Source organism: Hirundo rustica, chromosome 9, assembly GCF_015227805.2.
Source record: "Hirundo rustica isolate bHirRus1 chromosome 9, bHirRus1.pri.v3, whole genome shotgun sequence".
NCBI lineage: Eukaryota > Metazoa > Chordata > Aves > Passeriformes > Hirundinidae > Hirundo > Hirundo rustica.
In genome coordinates, this window is record NC_053458.1 from 20,649,800 (window position 1) to 20,670,609 (window position 20,810).

Genomic DNA, 20,810 nt, shown 5'->3' on the forward strand with positions numbered 1-20,810 from the left:
TGGTTATTTGTTACTTCTTTCTGCTTTATCAAACCTGACAGATGCATGAAAGAACAATGCTATAACCCACAGAAATGAGACAAAGTTAGAAGGAACTCAGTGGTCAGAATCCCCAAACACCACATGCATTATAAGATTCCGTTAGAAGTTACACCAGCATGATGTTATTTACATCACTTCTGCATTTAGTCAATCACTGTAGGAATTCAATAAGTCTCTTTCTTGTTAAAAGCAGAGGAAGAATAAGAAATTTTATGTTCAAGAAAAAATTGTCAGAGTGTGTGTATAGATATTTGTTTATCAACTAAAAAAAAGTGGTTTTCATCTATAAGGCATATGAAAAGATATATTGACACTAAGTAGTTAGGACAAAAATATTGATTCAGTGCACTAAAAGCAAGTTTAACCTCCTACTATATTACACTTCCACAATGCCTGGGAAGACGTATGTGATAAGCTCTGTGCACAAATTATTTTCCCATTACTTTTATTGAGTTCTTTTAAGGAAAGATCATAATGGAATAATTATGTTATTGGTTGAAACAACATTTTCACCTAATTGAGAGACTCCACAGATGGGGCCAAGTTGGATGTCAGACTTTTAATAGAAACTGACGGACGGAAAACCCCATCTTAAAATGTTGCAAGCAGAAAGTTGACTTCTTTTCAGACATTGTTAAGTTCAAGACGGGAGTACCACCCCCACACATATTTCCAGTTCTCAAAAGCCTCAAATAAACCTGCCTCAGCCTTCGAATCTTGCAACAGAAAGACTTTAAAGTAAAATTCTTGTCTTTCATTGACTTGAATAAAACAAAGTTTTGAAGAGTAACAGCTTAATTAAATTAAGCTTCTGCAACACAAAATTTTCCATTATTTTTCTAAGTCCATTAATGCTTTCAGAGAGAATCCACAATATATGCAAACATAGAGCAAAACCAACAGCATTTTAAAATGAAGAGAGAATTAAATAAAACCCAATAATTTTGTAGTAGAGTAACCTTAAATGTCTGCACACATGCAAGGCAAATGAAAAAGCCAAACTTTCTCCATATTCCTATTTCCACTGAAGTCAGAGTTTTGGGGTTTTTTTAAAATAGGAGCATCATGCTTTATATATTGCTTTTTCCTCACCTAGGAAACAGGCATGGGGCTGCTAAGAGACAATATTCATGCCTGAGACCTGGACAGGCCCTCTGTGCCCCAACTGGCAGAAATCCCTCCTGGGACCCCAAAATCCCAGCCACATCAGAGCCTCTGCATTGTCCAAAATCAACTTTAGAAGTTTTAAAATTCTGTTTCTTATTGAATTGTACTTGCTTGTCAACCAGGAGAGATCACCATCATCCTTCTCATGCTGCTTTCTTTGGGCTGGTTTTGGTTGGGGGATTTTTAGGTAAAACAAAACAAACAACCCTATTATAGCAACTGCTCCACAGCTAAAGAGCAGAGAGTTCACACTAGTTTTCTTCTTGTCCTGTTTTGATTAAAAGCTACAACCACTAAATCAGATGATGAAAGTCAGAGTAAACCAACAAACCTAACTTAAAGCCAATTACGCCAACCTAATTTTCACCAGCTGAGGACATAGCCTCAGTAACTTCTACTGCTTTAAATAATCAGAGAAGTAACTTATTTATATACACATATTTTTCACCCACTTTGTACTTCGTGACCCAAGCTGTTTTACAAAATCCATTTTTTGAGATTATTCTGGTACCATCACTAAAGATGAAAAGTACGACCAGCATTTCCCTCTCTTATAAAAGCCTATTTAGACAGATAGACTTCCTGAGCAGAAAGATAATTTATCTGTTAAAACTGTTAATTTTATTCATCTTGCTTCAACCCACAAAAGACAACACGTAACTCATATGTACAAACAATGGTATTTTTTTGGCACCATTACAGCAGGCCTTGAGCTATTTTAACCACACCCCCCCATGGGGTAGAATTGTTTCCCAGCAGGCCATTATAAAACAAAACAAGATTATGTTACTGAAATCATCTTCTGTAAAACAGAAAACATTTTGTGCCTCAGCGATCCAAAGAACATGGCGGCTTATGAACGCTGCCACCTGCTTTCAAAATCACAATTACTGCCCATCAAAACAGCAACTTGCAGGAGCCTAGAATCTCTGCAATGTCTCATGTCAAGTACTTCACAGCGCTTTGGGTTTGATGCTTTCCAAGACAGGAGCTTGCGCCAGTAGTGTTGCCTCTTAATTACTCATCAGTTCCCTTCCCTCGGTAGATCATAGGGGCTACTGGCTTTACCTGACCCTGACACAGGGTCAGAGGAACTTTCTGAAACTGAGTCAGGATGCTCTTTACAGGAAACTTTGTAAGGAGCAGATTTCTCCGGTTTAGTTAGAGGCATACAGTAGCATTTAGAATAGAAGAAAACTGGGCTGTCATTCTTTTGAAGTTTCACAGAAAACCTACTTCCTTGATTTCCTACTGCAACAACACAGCAAAGTGACTTGTCTTGCTGCCACCAGCCTGCTCCACTATTTCACCTCTTCTGTCCTACAAGCACAACGTGTCCTCAATGCTTCCAACGGCAATGCCGGCATCTCCAACACAGTCACTCTTCCTTTGGTACATGATGCACTCTGGCACAAGCCCCGAGACTCCCAGAAAAAGGACACAGCAAAGGGAGGAGGTGAGGGCTCTGCTCAAGGACAAGGAGAACTGAAGAGGCCACATGCAGAGTGTCACACAGCAGCCAAGAAAAGAAACGCCTGAAAGCTCTGCACACCTCTAAACGGAGGAACCAGGGACAATAAGTTGAAGCAGCTTAAACAAAAGGTTTAAGAAGAGCTCTGTGATGGTTTTTAGGTATGAAGTATCTGTTCCTTGTGGCCATGGTAAACAATAGATGGGGAAAATTATACCTTTTATCTCTGAATTTGTTACTGCCTTTTTCCCTTACTTCAGTTCCCTCCTTCTGCTTTGGCATATTTGCCTTTAAATCCTATGGATTTCAAGCAGATATTACCCACTCTCTCAGTTTTGCAACATTCAGTATTTCATAATCCTGAGCATATTTTATATGCTAGAATCTGCTGATTTTGTGAGTAGGTCAACTTTTGATTTACAGCTAATAGGAAAAACCCTCATAAGCACAGAGAAAAGCTGAAAATACATGCCCTAAAAAGCTCAAAAACTCCATTAGAAAGAACAGGAAGTTTCTTAAAGGTATTACAAGTTACAGGCTCAATTTTGATGTATTTATTAGTTTTTAAGAGGTTTTCAGTGGCTGTATTTTCCCTGCATAGTCTTCTGCCTCATTTCTGATCCACCCAGCCTCATTAGAAAAAAGCAGATCAAAAGTAGGAAAAACAAATTGAAATTTCTTTCCTGTCCTACCCTCTTTTCTATTTTTCAGTTTTAATTGCTTGAAATGCAAGCTCATGCGATACTTTTACACATCCTTCCTAGTACTATGACAATAGCATGTAATGTAAATCACAAATAATTGGCATTTTAATCAGAAACAAACAAGTCAGTCATGCCCCCATTTTTTTCCAGAATTGGGGGGGTGGGGGGGGTGGCACGGGAATTAAAAGAAAGGGTGGGACCTTGCAATAATAATAAACATTTTGCTGTTTCTGCAATGAGAGCAAATACTTGTTTTATTTTCTCTGGAGTGTAGAGGGTATGTCCTGCTTCAGACTGAAGGACCTGCTGGACTGACCCTGCCAGCTTTCATTTTATGACCTTTACAGAACAGAGGCTCATGAGTGTTGCAGTAACTAAGTTTCATCTACTGAAACTATGGAACTTTTTTTTCACATTCCCCTAGATACAAGGATAAACCAATGATATTGCTTGTTAAAGCCACTGGAATCCTCTTTTTATATGAGAAATGCTAATTCTTCTTAAAATTATGCTTTACATGCAGATGAGTTTTCACAGTAGTGTTCATTAATGAGGATGCTTTTTTTCTTTTAAAGCAGTTACTGTCAATTGCAAAGTTTCTGAAATTACAGTTGACAAAAGTTTTGCATTTTTATTCCTGAGACTTTATCTAACATACGGCTGAATGCTGTTTTGGCAGTCATAAAGCATGGGTTCAAGTTTCATAATCTCTTTGTAATCGCTGACTATTAAAGTCATGATTGTTGTATTCAAAACAAGTCTTTTCACACATACACTGTGTGCATGATTCTGCAAATTCTCTCCTTTGGTACATTTTAGTGCACCTTCAGGGGGAATAACTGCTGCTTCCAGAGGAGACACGTTCAGTTTTGCAGAAATGTCATCACCTCCGTAATGATCCCGAGAATCAGCCCCGGAATGCCATCCTGCACCCTGGCACATCACAGCATCAATGGTTTCCACACAATAATTGCTGAGTCTTCAGGCTAAAAGCTACTTATTGCTTTTCTTTCAGCTCATTCCCTTCTTATGTCTGGATCCACGTTCGTGCAGAACAGCATCATTTATGTCCGGAGCTCATTCCCCTTTGTTTTATTGCCTGCCTCGATAGCAACTGGGTCATTCTTGGTGCCATGCAAACAAGAGATAATAATGCATCACATTCATTTGCTTTGCTAAAACACATGATCCATTTCCCTCATCCCAGATGCAATGATGTGTCCCCGAACAGGGTTTGAAATCATGCGGTTTTGGTTAGATAAACTCTATCAAAGACAGCCAATTACTTCAAGATCTATTTGTGGGAAGAATGCTTTTAATCACAGCTTTTAGAAGCCTAAATGATGGTGTTAAATAATAGAGAAAAAGCGATATTGATTGCCCAAGCTGATGTAAAAAAACATTAATCCATTTGAGAATCTGAAGGTCATTTTATATTGTTATATATTCTTATATGTCACTATTTTTTCAAAATATTTAAGTGTGACCACTTTGATATTCATTACAAAAATAAGAAAAGACCTGAAAGAACCTAAAGAAGTCATCCCATTTATGCCCTGGAACTTGATACAGAGTCAAGTATAACTATGCTGTCCATGCAAGATCTATAATTAATATTCTGCTGTTAAGGGCATTTCACAGCCTCCACAGGTAGCCTTTTTTGGTTGTTAAATATCCATATCATTAATATTTACTTGATATAAATCATCTTTTCTTAAAATTAAGGTAATTACAGTCTTTTTTGTAGCCTTTTGAGTCCTAGAAACTATGAAAACTTCTTCCTTCAGCCTCTCTTTTCTGTGTTAAACAAAGACAATAACCCTTTTTATCAAGCATTTTATGTCTTGCATGTAACATGTGATGCATTTTACAAAAATGGATATTCAGGATCTACTCTGAAATTATAAGAGGGCAATAGTGTTTTTTAAGCTTGCTGAAACAAAAGGAGTTCTTAATATTCTAATTTTTATTACCAAAGTAGGTTGTTGCAAAATTCTGCAAATAGTTGGCATTTCTGAGTCAGTAGTTTCCAATGAAAAACAAAGCACCAGAAGAAAATAAATACCACAGGACCTTTTCTCTATTGACAATATTTTAAAGGCCTAAGCATATCCTCAGATATAGATTATTTACTAAAATTAGGTATTATTTTTTGCAAACATTAAATTTTGATCTTGCATCAAGCAATAATTGATTCAGACTCATATGTTGCCAAAATTGTTTATAATAACAGTCCTAGATCTTGGTTTCACTAGTGCTAAATCACATAGCTCTTTTTAAAGGAAATTACCTTTTTTCCCAATTGGCCTCTTATCAAAGACAATATTGCTTACAAAAGGTTTATAGGATTTCCCTCAGATTCAAATTTAGTCAGTTCTTTCACCAAAACAAAAGCTTTCCTCTGAGCAGCATTCTTTCACAAATCTGAATTCTCACTAATAGAAGTTTACCAAGAAAAAAACATCACTACAAACTTCTGGTCTACTGCACCATAAATCATACTTTCATAGGTTTTTTTATACTATTTCCTCTTTCTTTGTGGAGCTAAGAAGGAAAACAGAAGAACTGGGTAATGTTACACAAATTGGCTCAGTGGACAAAATGTCTGGAACACTTATTAAAAACTGTTTGTGAGTGCTGGGACAGCAGCAGGGAGGTTAACAGCAGCCACTGTGTTAAGTCAAGAGCAAACATCAAATCTGTCCAGCTTCCTTTCAAGACAGACTGTGTGAACAGAAAAAAAGGAATAAGTGTCATGTTCTTTGGTTTCAGGAAAGCTTTTGACAGTTTTGCATGACATTCTCATAGGGAAGAAGCTTCAGAAATATGATGCAAGTGAAATTACTACGAGACAGATGTAAAATTATGGAACTGACACAGAGCCAAGAGGGACTGCAGGTAACAATGACAAGCAGGATTAGAGTTTGAAATAATCTTGACAGAGGGAAAAAGACAACAGAATTCCAAGGTGAGAAATCCAGGTTTGCTGTGCGTGAGCAGGGGAGCTGCTCTGTGAGAATCCCAGTGCCTGCCCGAGCACCTGCACTGCAGGGCAGAGGCTGGGAGCTGCTGGGAGCTCCCAAACTGAAGGGGAGCCACGAACAGTGCAAACACCCTTTCTAGAGGCACCACGATAAACAAACCTTTCCAAACACAGCCTGGGATTCCTCCCACCTAACCCAACATGATTAACGGCTGTCTACACTATTCACACAAGTTCTCGTCATTTTAAAGACTCTACAGAGATCTTATGAAAAAAAATGATGAGCTCTTTCATTACTTGCAGAAGCAGTTCCAGCGGGACAATCCTGTTTCTCTCCCCTAACTCTGAAGAGCCCTTCGGTCACTTGGAAACGTATCACTTGTAAGAGTGACAGATACCCTTGCCATAGTTATTCATGCAGGCTCATTTTTATGATCATTATTGAGTCCAGAGGAATTAAAAATTTCTGACAAAGCTAAGAAAATAAAATTAGTATGTGTTGTTCATCTAAGTTGGTCATAAAATCTGACCAAGTGAATTAGACCCAAGATATGAAGTAATTAGGGGGAAAAAAAAGGATGCCCTGTTTGTCGTTAGAAGAGAGCAAGGTATAAAGGAAAGCTTATGTCTCCTGTCAGGTTAGGAGACAAAGGCTAAAATTCAAGATTTTCTTGCAAAGTTTATGTAGCTCCTTTGACCTATTACGTAAAGTGAACCAATTTAAGTGAAAAAGCATGGCAAAATTTAGTATGGGTCAGACTTTCATATCTTTTTTTGTTCCTCTTGTTTGCTATATTTCAGTCATCTCCCTTTTAAATCTGATCTTCTCAAGTGGGTCAGATAACGTATATATGTTGCGCTCAAGCTCCTGTGGGCTGATTCAATGTGACTCTAAATCAACAAGTCTGAGTCACTGCCTGTGCAATCCTTTCCAAAATCCCTTTACAGGGCCAGGAAAGAGGTACAGAAAGCTAGAATCTGGATCATTACTCTCTGCAGGTAGTATCTCTATCCTCACCTTCTTCTGTGGCAGAAAGGGGCATCCCTTTGTCAGTGTGCACAGGAAGGGATGTTTGTGGGTCTGATGTTTGCCTGAAGCACAAAAACCTGATGGGCTATGCAAGAGAAGAGCTCTGACTCGGCTTTCCTGTTTACTCTTCTCTAGGTACCTGATTTATTACAGCATGACTTGAACTTGGCTGTCCACTAAGGCAGAGAGCAGGATCAGCTTTAGAGCTGGGACTCAAATACATGCGTCCCTAAAGAAATACAGTTAAAATGACATCTGAAGACTGAGGTTCAATCTTTCATTTCATACCCACTGAGCCAGACTGGCCACAATATCCCTAATTGCCAACAAACATTCAAACACCCTTGCAGCAGGCACTGTGGGCTGCTGGAATAAGACATCTGAACTGTGTGAGATTCAGTCTTAACACACTTTTACTTGAGTTTTTGAACAGATTTCCAAGGATCATTTGGCTCCTTGCTGAATAATCCCAACAAAGAAAAAAATTAAAAATATCTTTTTTTCCTTGCTTTTTAATGATATCCAGTTCTTCACTGCTATAGGAATGGATGGCTCATATTGTAAAGCATGACTCCCCCCGCCTTTCTTCATGCTAAGTAATGTCTTTTTCCTTTAACACTGTTGAACACTCAGTATCAGTACTCGTTATCATTGGTAAGGCAGCAGGATTTAGCTCTTGGTCAAGATACTTTCAAAAAACACCAGATAAAAAAATCAGTCCCAACACAGACTGTAGTTTAGTAACATCCAGTTCACAGATGCTCTGTGAAGTCACATAAATTGACAGGTCATACAGTTTGGCTAAATAATTATTGAAGAGTGACTTTGTCTAACACACAAATGATGCTCAGCAGCTCCGCAGTCATTTTCAGCTGCTGAAAAGGCTGCCTGTTAATGACAGTTGTCTTACTCAACTGCATTTGAATGAAGACCTCAGACAGTGAAAGAAAATAAATTTTAAAAACTATACTGCATTATTTCCCTCAGAAAACTCTGGAGTTTTAATGCTTGCTGATGCTATACATTTAATCGAATAGAATTTGGTCATAGAAAAGATGAAAAATTTTGTAAACCATGTTGACATTTTGCAGCTGGTGGGAAGGATACTTCAATAAAATCAGATTCGAGCACTGGAAATCAATAAAGAATGTGAGCAGAATGAGAATTCTACATTGCAGAGAAGTACCTCTGATTTCTATTGAAAGTGGAAGAGGGATCATTATTCTGAGCATGATACTGTTATACTGCAACTTCATCCACCATGGGCTCCTCAAGGTGGCCTCTGACTTGCTTTGAATTTGTGTAAGTAAAAGATTTCCCTGCAAGGACCAAATGAATGTCACAGAAGACCTCACAAGTACAGAGTGGAAACATTTTGTAGGTAAGGACGAAATAGTGAGAGAAGGAGCAGTAGCTTAAAAAAACCCCCATCCAGTACTTTACAAAAAACACAGAATATATTTCTCAAAGCATTAAAAGGTTTTTATGCTGTGACAGTCTTGCTGTCTGAGTAGGGCAGCTGGACATAGTCCCAATACCCAGGCAAAAGTACCTCCTCAAGCCTTCTGTACCCTAATAAAGTTTTGTGATATCCGTGGATATCACTAGCAAGATCTTCCTTTATTTCAACTATGCAAGAGCTTGCATGGAAACCATGGCATTTCACTCTTTTAACCAAACAAAAGGCTTCCCAGTGATATTTAATTGCCATTTAATGCACTGAATGACCAAAGACCAAACACCAAACAGCTATCATGCACTGAAAGTATGAAAAGTAAGAACTCATCCAATAGTACAGCTAAAAAGATGCGCTGTTAACAACTGTTTTTTCCATAAAGATTTTGAAGAGCCTTTTTACCTTTAAATGGCTTCCACCAGTGAAATGCAACCTTTGACCTTTACGTATTAGCTACCAGTATTTCAAGGCATTGTTAAAAACATCAACACCAACCTCATTTTCAGCAAAGCACGCATCTGTTTCCGTGAGCAAGCTTAAGCCACCAACACTTTGGGCTTGTCCAAAACTGTACTCACCTTCGCAGCAGATCACTAATGATTATTCCATAATTCCACTAAACCCTTAGGAGTTTATTAACTCACTGACAGGTTGAATGCCTCTTTTTACAAAGGAAGCCCCCAAAACTGCCTGTTCTGTGAATTCCTATTTTTCCTGCGAAGGTTAAATTGTCAGTCATACTCATTCAGCTGTATGACACCTGTACATGTGATCAGTTCTGAAAGAACCACACTAGTGACTTCATGACAAAAATGGTCTCGAGCACATGAGCTTCTCAAGCCCAGGCTCACACACCAAAGAGCAGTTAAATGGTGTTTGTTGTAAATACAGTAGTACATTATAGTCTTCCTATGACTAACGAGCAGTTTAAAATATAAGAAGGGTTATTCAGCTTTCATTGTAGTGGAATCCAGCCAGTACCAAAATAACTGTATTAAACTTTCCTTGCTGAAACTTCATTCTCTTTAAAACAGTCTCACATAAGCTGTGAAAACAATCCATTGAAGCACGAGCCATGACCCAGCACCACGCACTCTCCTCCACTTTTACTGTATTTCCAGCTTACATCAGTGAGAAGACTGTAAGTTTGATACCAGTCATTTATAAAATATACCACTTGGTAATACTTGACTGAGTCAGGTTCTTCTGACAGTAATTTTTGTGCAAGTTCACACAGACCTTACTAACTAAAGCAGTTCTGGATTTCTAGAGGTTCAGCTGAGAGCTAAATTTGGCCAAAGTCTCAGCAGGACTCTGAGCAGAATTTCACCCTTTTTGCTAGATATGGGATCAAGAACAAATGTGTTAGAACATAATCCTGTAGATGGAAAAAGATCCCTTCAAAATTAAGCAAATATTATAGTATTTGCCCTACATCCACTATAAACCATAGATACTTCAGATCTCTTTAAAAAGATTGGATAGATTCAAATCTGCTAACAGTTCATCAGATACCATTCTTACCATATTGTTGTTCTCAAAGGACCTGTCAAATGATTCTTAGAGAATATTTTCTGAAGCCAAATTTACCTCAGGGATTATAGTTTTCTGTCAACACATTATATAATTTGTTTTCAGAACTGTTCTATTCAAGGGCAGAACCAGAGCATATGCTGTAGCATTCCTCCCCCATGTACTGCTCTACTGCTCCTTCCAGTTAGTGGCTTTCACAGAAATTAATTTAGCAAGTATATAGTAAAAATCTGGACAAAATAAGATTTTTAACTGGATTACAGCCAAATATCTAGATATAGCACAACTTTATCGCTATTCAGTAACTAACACATACTTGACAATCAATCTGATACCTTCTTCTGTCTAGAATTTAAGAAGGCCAAACCTTTAAAGGTTTTTGGATGTGAGATATCTGATATCTGCCTGATTCTTGCCACAGAAATATTTCTTAGTATTAAAGTTACTACAATCCATCTGGTAGTTAACCTAAAAAGATGAAAAAACCTTTATAATTGCAATGGGGTTTTTTCTTACATTCTAGCAAATTTTTATGCAAATATTACATTGAAAATGGACATGCCTTGAAATTCAGATACCTACACCTGAAAATGTGGTGCTTTTTAGTTTGTTTATTTTTCTTTAAACACTGTCCTTACAATGCAGATATTTCTAAAGACCAGGCCAATCTCAAATTCTAATTTAGTCACATTTCATTTAATAGGACAGCTAGTCATCCAGTAGCTCCAACCCAAGAAATTAAAACCTGAAATGCCATCATATTATGGTTTTCCCTTACTACTGCCTCTCTGGATTCTTTCCTTTCTCCATTTACTCCTTCAAAATGTCAATTCTATTTGTCTCCAAATGTCTGTGGTGGTTTCACAAGGGTTTTTTTGTCTTCAGCCCTTACTCCTGTTGGCTTGATTACAAGTGCTAGTTTAGTTATTCTCTTGAAACTGACAGTCCAAAGCAAGGGATATAAGGGGTCAGAACAAAAGACAACCTCAAATCTTAATCACTAAACTCTCCAACAAGTTCTAGCTGACAGATAAAGCTCCCATGGGAAATTCAAACTGGAAGGAACAACAAGAACAAACAATGCTGACTTGCATAAGAACCAGGAAAACAACAACAAAATCTATTAAAAGTTCCCATATTGTAACAACTTACAACATAGTACAACTTCACACGTGACATATTTCTATTCTCTTTAACTTCTCTTTTGTAATATGGATATGCAGCGATGACAAAGTCAAAATATAGAAAATTATTTCAGCAAATTTAATAGGGTTCTAGTGGGACTCACTACCCTTTGACAAATAGCCACCCTCTTTCTAGACCCACTACATTTTTCATGAAGCTTTGGACAGAGTTTGGTCCTCTTAGCTTCTGGTTACTCTGACACCCTTTTCTTCAGGCTTGCGTCTAGCTCACACTGCCAGAAATCTCCTGTGAAAATAATTCCATGTCTGGCACTGTACCCATTGCTCTTTGCATAGTACCATATCTCTCTCTATTCAGACATGTATTTGAAAACATATCTGCAAGGATATAGAATTAATTTCGTTTTTGAACTCAAGTGCCAAATGTGATATCATTATATAATGCATGTAACACAGCAAGTTCTAACCTCCAGTCCTGGGCACATCTCTTAGTTCTACAGAAGCTTTGGTGTATGTCATGGTGTGTTCTCAGCTAGCTGCTTCCATTCCTCCCTCTCAGTTTCCATGCACTTCTTTCCATGTCATACCTTCAAGCAAAATTAAAGTCATTACAATCAGATGTCTTGCATAGTTAAGCTATGAACCATAGAAAACACTTATAGCATTTCCAGTAATAATTTGGTTCTTGAAAATTATCATTATTGAAGTTGTTACCTGACTATGGCACTCTTTTACAAGCTTATTATTAAAATGGTATCACCAGTTTCTTACCCTAACCTATACAAGTTTATTATCTCATAACTTTCTACTGCTGGCTTCAGAGCCAGTGTTTCTGTCAGAAAAGGTACTGTCAGAAACCATGTCTTGGTTAAGAAAAAAAAATTAAAATCTTTGTTTAGTGTTTCTTCACAAATGAGATCCCTTTATTTCTTATTCATTCTGGCTCCTCCTGAGGAAGTCTTGAGAAAGTAATTGTAAACATTACACCCATAAAGAAACTTGGGTATCTGTTTCAGGGATTCTTTTGGTTTGGAGAAGCAGAGGCAGGGGTTAAGGGTTATTTTGTTTTGCTTTGTGCTTGGTTTTTACTTTTTAGGCTAATATTCTTCAACAGTGCATTTCATACTTAAACATTTCATCTGATAACAGTAATAGGAAAACATGACCAGTCACAACTGAGTGAGTGCACCTTGAGCCACCTTTTTATAGTCTGAGCCTCTCACAAATGTTGGTTTCTAACATGGCAGTGAGCATAAAGACTGCTTTCCATTTCAACCTGAAGTTTGTTTTGTGCATGCCTTAGCCCCATTATAACAACTTGTTTATAAACCTCTGAGCATTTGTGATTACTGGGATTTCATTTAGGTTTTTCTGTGAAGCAGTCCTTCCTTTGAGATTACAGGATGCTCAAAAAGAAGTTAATTCTCTGCAGCTCAATAGGTGCAGCAGAGAGCTCTTCTCTCTCTGTTCTGCTTTACCTTTGCATTTTGAACTACACAGTGTGAAGCAGATTTAATTACCACCTTACATGTCATCTTCTTGGATTTCTTTTACAGAAGGAGGAAAGTTGGAGGACAGCTGCCCTTGCAAATCCACAAGAGAAAATAAAGGCGATCTTTTGGTTCATTTTTTGGAAATTAAAGTGTAGTTACTCTTAAAATTTTGTTTTCTTTTTTTCCCCTTAAAAACACATGAAATTTACTTGCCATAATATGAAAAAATAACCTTCAATCATGTCATACATGCCACATATTTTAGTTAGTAAAAATGAAAAAGAAAAAAAAGCAAAAAACACCATGATTTAAATTTAGGAAGGAAACCAGAAAAATTTTGGAAAATTTTGGAAAATAATAAGTTATGTTCACAGAGATCATTACAACACTCTTCTTCTTTTTCCTTAACCTACCAAAGATTCCATTGATTTAGTACACACAGAGCTTGATTCCATCACTTATGCACCCACATTACCATTTCTTACTAATTCTTTACTCCACAACTTCGTGTCTGCCATAATTAGATGCTGCTGACACCCAAACCTGAACATGCACTGCTCCTGGCTCTTACATCCCCTTAGGCGTAATTCTGATCAAAGTGAATTAAAGAATGATTTGCACTATTGCAACATTTTTGCATGGAAGGTGAAAAGCAGACCACAACAAAACATGCCAACTCTTTAATGCCAAATCCTAACACAAAAACATGTTTCACTGATCTGTTGTTCACTAATACTGGTTAGAGATCCAGTCATACTGCCAAGTTTCCCTCAGTAACACACTTTTATTATCCTTTTCTTTCTAGGATCATTTTTAGTGCTTGATGTGGGGGTTTTCTTCCTTCTTTCTTTTCTCTGGATTTATGTGCAACAAAACAAACTTTTACAGATCCATCCTTTTTTTAGGTTTTCATATTCTGACTAAGAGAGAGTGCAGAGTCCTATTTTGTAATTTGAGGTGAAAAGAAGTTAATTAATTTCCTTCTTCTTAAATTTAATCATTAAATCCATTTACACTATAAGTGTTCCATCATCTAAGACTTTTTTTAAAATAGCTCTTTATTTTTTGCCAATTTTCTCACATCTCTTACTCTGCTTATTTTTGCATATTCAAATCTGCAGAGTCATGCATTAGTTATTGCCACACCCATCAATCTCAGAATTCATAGGACCCCTGGGAGTGTTACTCGTTTATTCCACATGAATTTGTTTTCAGGTCATACTGAGAATTCTTATCAATAGTGCTAGGAGATTCAAGGCAATTCCATGGGAGTGGCATAAACATGATAACACCAGAAATGGGGCTGGCTTTATAAACTTTCTGAGGCTGGCTTGTACACATTTCACAGTTTGAAGAATTTATAATTTTCAATTTTCTTCTTTTTCAATATTTCTTTCAATTTTCAATGGTGGGGTTACGCTTTTGAACCAAAAAAAATCAGCGGACTGTTTACTTTTAGAAGAATACAAAGCATCCAGAAAAGTCAGTGTGAAGGAGGTGTGAGGGAGATTGGGAAGTGGCCAAGTTGCCAAGCCTTTTGGTGCCCAGCAAGCATTCAGACAATGCCCTCAGATGTTTAACACATGGCCCCTATGTGGATTCCATGAGCCTCATGGGTCTCTTATAACTAAGGATATTCTTTGCTTCTGTGAACGGACCACTGCTGCTTTGTGCTTTACATGCAAATAAAGTCACATGCAAATAAAGTAACATAAGCAGAGTCCAAATCTTGATGACTCAGAGTACACAAACTAGACAAGGTCAGAATGAAAAAAAAAAAAAAGAAAAAAAAAAAAACAAAAAACCACACTACCAAGAGAGAGTGTTCAAAAAACACCCCAAACAAATCATGAAACCACACCAAAGTGGAAATTACTAGCTGGGGGATTTTCATAAATTATTAAATAGCAAACCTCCAAATAGCCTAGTTAAGCACTGTTCCTGGCAGAAGTACCTCAGCATGTTCAAAAGATGTAATCCTAAGTGGCTACCAACATATGGTGATGTTTTTGTTGGGTTGTTTGGTTTGGGGTTTTTTTTAATCCTTTCTTAAGGGTTTTGCTTCCTGTTTGCAACTCAGCTCACTATTTGAAATTCAGTTTATAATTTTGGGATAGGAGCCCAATGATTAGGCTCAGCTAGGAAGTTTTTTGTCATATATAAACAGCAAGACTAGACAAAAAATAGCAATGGCATAAATGTGACATATGACACAAGTTGGATCAAATTAAGACTATGATAAAAATAGCTGTATAGCTGACAAAATTCCCTTAGATAGAGGGGAAATAGGTCATTGAGACCCCTGCTTAAAACAAGGCAAATCCAAGAGCATCCTAGGGATAAGCAGGAAAGGGAAGAGAAAAACTAAATGATTTCTTAGACCCTCTCTTTTCATGTCCAGTATTTTTAATTCAGAATTTTCCAAATGAACAGATTCTGAAAATGGGTTTCCTCTTGCCAGTCATTTACAGTTATTTTATTATATTTACATATAAATAAACTATGTGAAGTCATAGGATGGGACTCCTAAAGTTGCAAACTTACAGTGTTAGATTTCTCCAATGCCAAATTTGGAGACTGATGACTTTGGCACAGGGAGGGGAAAAACAAAAAAACAATACCCTCAGAATTAACATTTTGAAGGCAAATTAAAACATTATTAAATGTAAAAGTGTTAGTTTTAACAAGTTTCTTAAGCTCCTTGAAATTTCTTTTATTAAATTCTCTCAAGAGTTATGGACAGAAGCAAAAAAACACCCTATAGAATTAAAGAAAGGAATTAGTTAGGAATTACTTGAAACAGTTCAAATTCAATTCTAGATTCAGAGAAGGAATTTCTGAATGTATACGCATATGGTCTAGAATTATTTGATGGGGGTACTTGCTTATACATGTATACAGATGAAGAACCTTGAAAAACTTCCTGAAAAATCTTTGCCATGTTTGAGAAAAGAAGAAAAAAAAAAAAATCTACAGTTGGCATATCTCAAAATCTTTTTGAATGTAATTGCTCATCACCCTTCTAAGGCATGGTTTTCAGTAAAGGAAAAGCAATCCTTCATAATAACTACTTGCAGCTTTCTGGAAGCCCCAACTTAGAGATTCTCTGGGAGCTATGTGATACTGCCAGAAATTCTAACAGTCTGGCAAGAAAACCTAATTAGAGCAGTATTGCTGTAGATCATAGTGCTATAGTTTGATTTGGCCAACAACATCGTTTATGAAGGGAGGAATTCTAAATGGATCTGGAGAGGACTAAGCAACAACTTTTTGTTTAGAATTCAAAAGGATAGGTGTAAAAACATAAATCTTGTGATAAGTACTCTTGAATAGCAACATCCTATAGCAAAAGCTTAGAATATCCATAGATTTTTACTTTGAAAAAAATAATTCTCATTATTAATAGCATAGTCTATATCTAATGTTCACCAAGCTTTTGCATTCATTGCTTTAGAGAGAATTTTAAAAACAGATTATGTGGTCTATGCCTTGTAACAGTTTCTGCATAATGTCCTTGTTCTGCAGGGAATTTCATTAGCATGTGCCCTGATCTTGTCCTCCAAATCCTCATTGCTTTAGACAAGCATGGATTTAATTGAGAGAAAACCAAGCTGTGACTGTGGCTCAGGTGTGAAGGCTGTTTCCCTCAGCAAATTAAATCCAATGTAATGACTGAGCTTTCTTTTCCTCACTGTCCATTTATGAGAGATTTAATAGTGCATATTAATTATTTTGTTGGGCTAGCTTACTATGATATTGTTTTTCCCATCATTTTGTGGGAGATTGATGCACAGATCAAATTGACTGTTTAATGTACTGTGAGGATGATTAACACCTTGAGGATGGATCACAAGGTTATTACAAGTCACCAATTTTCATGTGACTTCTACTTTAAACCGTGGCAAAAAATGGTAGTCCCTGCTGACAGCATGCTGTGTTTGGCTGAGCCCCACAGGCCTTGCACCAAAGGGTTCTGCAGAAAAGCCTGACAACCTCCCCCATGCCAGTGGGGAGCTCTCAAAGTGACATCAACTCCTACACTGGCATCTAACCCCTCATCCCTATTTGTCAGCGGAACCGAAACAAACATTCGGGGAATATTCAACTCACGGAACCCAACCCCAGCGTAAACTAAAGAGGTACAAACCACTTGTCCCCCTCTGAAGAACTGAGAAAGGCTGCAGCCAGCCCCCCGGAGATATTCCCCCAGCAGAAATAATGTGAAAAGCCCAAACACAGGGGAACGCTTCCTGTGTGGAAAGTGCATCAGTAGCATAGAATCTGAGCTGAGCCTGATCTACCCAAGATGTGCTTCAGTCACTAAATGTAAATGAAAGAGCTAAATATCTCCAATTTACCATATGATGAGTATATTCCATGCTTGCACACATGCACAGACACACATACAACAAATTTATTCATCTAAAAGGTAGGGCACTATTTCCCACTTCCAGTCACAGGGAGGGAAGCAATATAACCTCTCTGTTGGGAATGCAAGCAGTAGTTATTCTTGAATGCAAATCCTGTTTATCACTATTGCCATCAAGTTTATGGGCACATAAATTTCCTTTCATAATACTTTTTCATCAAAGATCAATAAGCAGCCAGTAGCAAATCACCTAAGAAGAATGAATTTATATAATTGACTTGCTGTATTACATCCAGAAAATCATTCTAAAGTTTCCTATACAGCATACACAGTCTCAGTTCTGAGGAATTTAGTAAAAGACAGGAATTTGAGGAAGATTGGCTGTAGCAAATCTACTGAACCTTTCACCCTGAGGATTGAGCCCAACACATTACTTGTATTTTAACATCTTTGGTCCGTGGATCATATTGTTAAGCATGTTAGAGAAAAGCAGGTACAACCAGTTATTGATAATTATAAATTAAATGGATTTACAATGCAAAAAAGTTATACCCCAGTGTACCAGGTTGGATTTGCAGTAAAATTGTAAGATAAAAGGAAATTCATTAAATAGTCTATCATCTATCCCCATGGAGTCACAGTATCTAGAAAATTTTGCCACCCACCGGATCATGAACTTCCAGTCCAAAGGATACAGTGTTAGCTAGAAGCTGGAGAAAGCAGCTCCTATTCTCTCCCATGTGCCCACTTAGCATCAACCATTAATAAACAGCCAGAAGTGTTCAGAAATACTGCTACATGTTTCATAGCCTTTGTGAAGAAATATAGTCCTGTAAAAAGAGGTGGGATTAAAAAGCACTAAGATCTGGAGAAAACGGGGTTGGCAGCTTGGAAAAGCCCCAGGCTAAGTTGCTCCAAGCCAGGCCCTCATAAAACTGCTCTGACCTGAGATGCTCAGAGAATAAAGTGCACTGGGCACAGATGTGATGTTAAAGATAGAGGCTCAGATGTACCCAGACAGTTGTAGTGCAAGTCGTCAAGTACTTTCTTTTGTATGGTCAATTCAAACTGAAAATTAAAAGTTTACATATTTCTGCTCCAGAAATTTGTAGTAAAGTAGTAGTCTTCCAGTGGACACACAATGAAAATGAGAATGAAGTTAATGAATCCAGAATATCAAACAAAATAATCTATCTTCTCTTCCAAGTCAACACTAAGAAATAAATAAAAACTCTATAGTCTTAAGTGCCTGACATGATAACAAATCTGATCATGACCAGAAAGATTGCTAAACTCAACTGCATTTTTCCACCCGCCCCCCCTTCCAAACATCTCCACCATTCTCTCCATTTCCCACATGCATTCTGTATTTGCCATTTTGTAATTCAGTCTTTCAGAAACATGGAAAAAAGATTTTTTTTCTCCCTAGAACGGAAAAAATAGAAGTTTTTTGGTACTTGATTTGCCCCATTTCCCTCAATTCCAAAAGATGTGTTTGTACCCACCAAATGACACATTCCTAAGAAGCTTAGCAAGAGCTACAGCCCTGACTGACCTCAGTGAATGAAATCCTCAATGAATAGGACTGTTCTGAAAAAAAAAATTTAAAACCAACAAAATCGCACACACACACAAAAAAAAACACACCCACAAAAAACACACACACACAAAAAAAACCCCACACCCACAAAAACCACACACACAAAAAAAAAAAAAAAAAAAAAAAAAAAAAAAAAAAAAAAAAACACCAAAAAAAACCCAACAACCTACAAGCCAAACAAAAACACCCACAGCAACTTGGACTCCACTGGCTTTGGGGTAGCAGCAGCCATATTAATCTGGCATTCCCTCATAAAAACTGACTTTCATTCCTCTGCTACTAGAAGTGTCCCAGCACACAGCTTTCTAAAGGAAAGACCAATTTGTTTTAGCTAAAAATATACCGTTATGCTTCTGGCAAACTTGCAGTGAGCTCCTTATAAGACCACAGTATTCTTGCACTTTACAGAAAAGTGCTCCTCCTCTCAGGTTAATCCCCTAAACTATGCAAAAGGCTGTTCATAGTCCTACTAACAAGAACAGCACAGAAGTTGGCTGGAGTGACCTTAACCTTGCACCTCCATTATTCAGAATTCTCTAGTTTCATTGACATTCAGCCTTGACAGTGCATTGGACTGCATTTTAAATTCTGTGAGAATAATGTAGGGCTTTATAAATATATTTATATATATATAAATACACAAAAATTATACTATCTACAAAATTGTATATTATTTTACCGCTCCACATCTTTAAATTTCTAGTGTGTTCTCAAACTTCTTATCACTTCAACAAGATTCTAGATGAGAATAATAAAAGTTGCAAAACAAGAGGTCAGATACTTCTTCTTTGAGATTTCCTGAAAAGCCCCAAATGACTGAAATGAAGGACAGCAGAAGAAACTAAAGACAAGGAAAGCAAGAAAGCCTGTTGAATCAATAATAGACTGTTTCACTCAGAAGTACTCTGAAGAGACTGCTCTTGGGTCATGAGCCTGGGCAGGTTTTTGAACACCCTGCTCTTCAGAGAATTTAGCCTTTTGGCTTTCCTTGTTCTGTGTAAAAGTTATCTCACTGCCAAGAGTGTAAGACGGTATCTCAATCAATATCTGCCTTAAATATTTCTGGCAGGCACACTGCTCTGGGTGACAACAACCCAATTTTTTGGTTTGTTTTATTTTGTTTTGGTGCTAATTTTTGCCATAATTTTCCTGCTATTGAATGTTTCATAGTAAAAAAATATTTATGGAGGGTGAGTATTCTGGTATGAGGCTCTTCTTAAAAAAAAATCCCAACACATTATCATAGCATCTACAAATTACTTAGAAACAACTTTTCTTATCAGTAAGAATTACCTTTTCAAATACAACTTTTATTTACATATAAAATGTAATAAACTGTTTTACCAGAAGTATAAATATAATCCTTCTGAGAAATAAAAGAACTATTTATTACTAACAGTCCAGACAGATATCTGTCCTTGTTCAGACTGAAAATGTAAAATTAAGTCTGCTCTTAAATAGTTAAAGATTTCATTTCTTCTTTTCCCCAAAGTGGAAGAGCACATCTGTAGTAATAAAAAGCAAAGGGAAGTATTTAACCAGTCCACATTCCACCAAGAAGCACAGGTTTACTTTTCATCTGGAACAGACGAATGACAACAAAAGTTCATGTAATTCCTCCTGGATTAATTAATGGATGAAGAAGGCTAATGGCCTTTTGCTAACCCCAGGAACATAACCAGCATCGACTTTTTTATTATTATTATTATTTTAAAATATGTCTCTTATTAAATACACTTATTTTTACTGGTATCTTCATATAGCTGGAAAGCTTTAGGTCACCATTTAACAATGCATTTAAATGGGTGAGTCCTAAG

The 20,810-nt window shown here is 37.1% G+C and overlaps 1 long non-coding RNA gene across 2 annotated transcripts in view; it reads right to left on the reverse strand.

Moving 5' to 3' along the window:
* LOC120756625 (uncharacterized) overlaps positions 1-20,810 on the reverse strand; it is an 87,821-nt gene that overhangs the window by 38,368 nt on the left and 28,643 nt on the right. For both annotated transcript variants that reach the window (XR_005702183.2, XR_005702182.2), the window contains exon 2: positions 11,999-12,118. This is a non-coding gene — a long non-coding RNA (uncharacterized LOC120756625). The remainder of the gene's footprint in view (positions 1-11,998; positions 12,119-20,810) is intronic.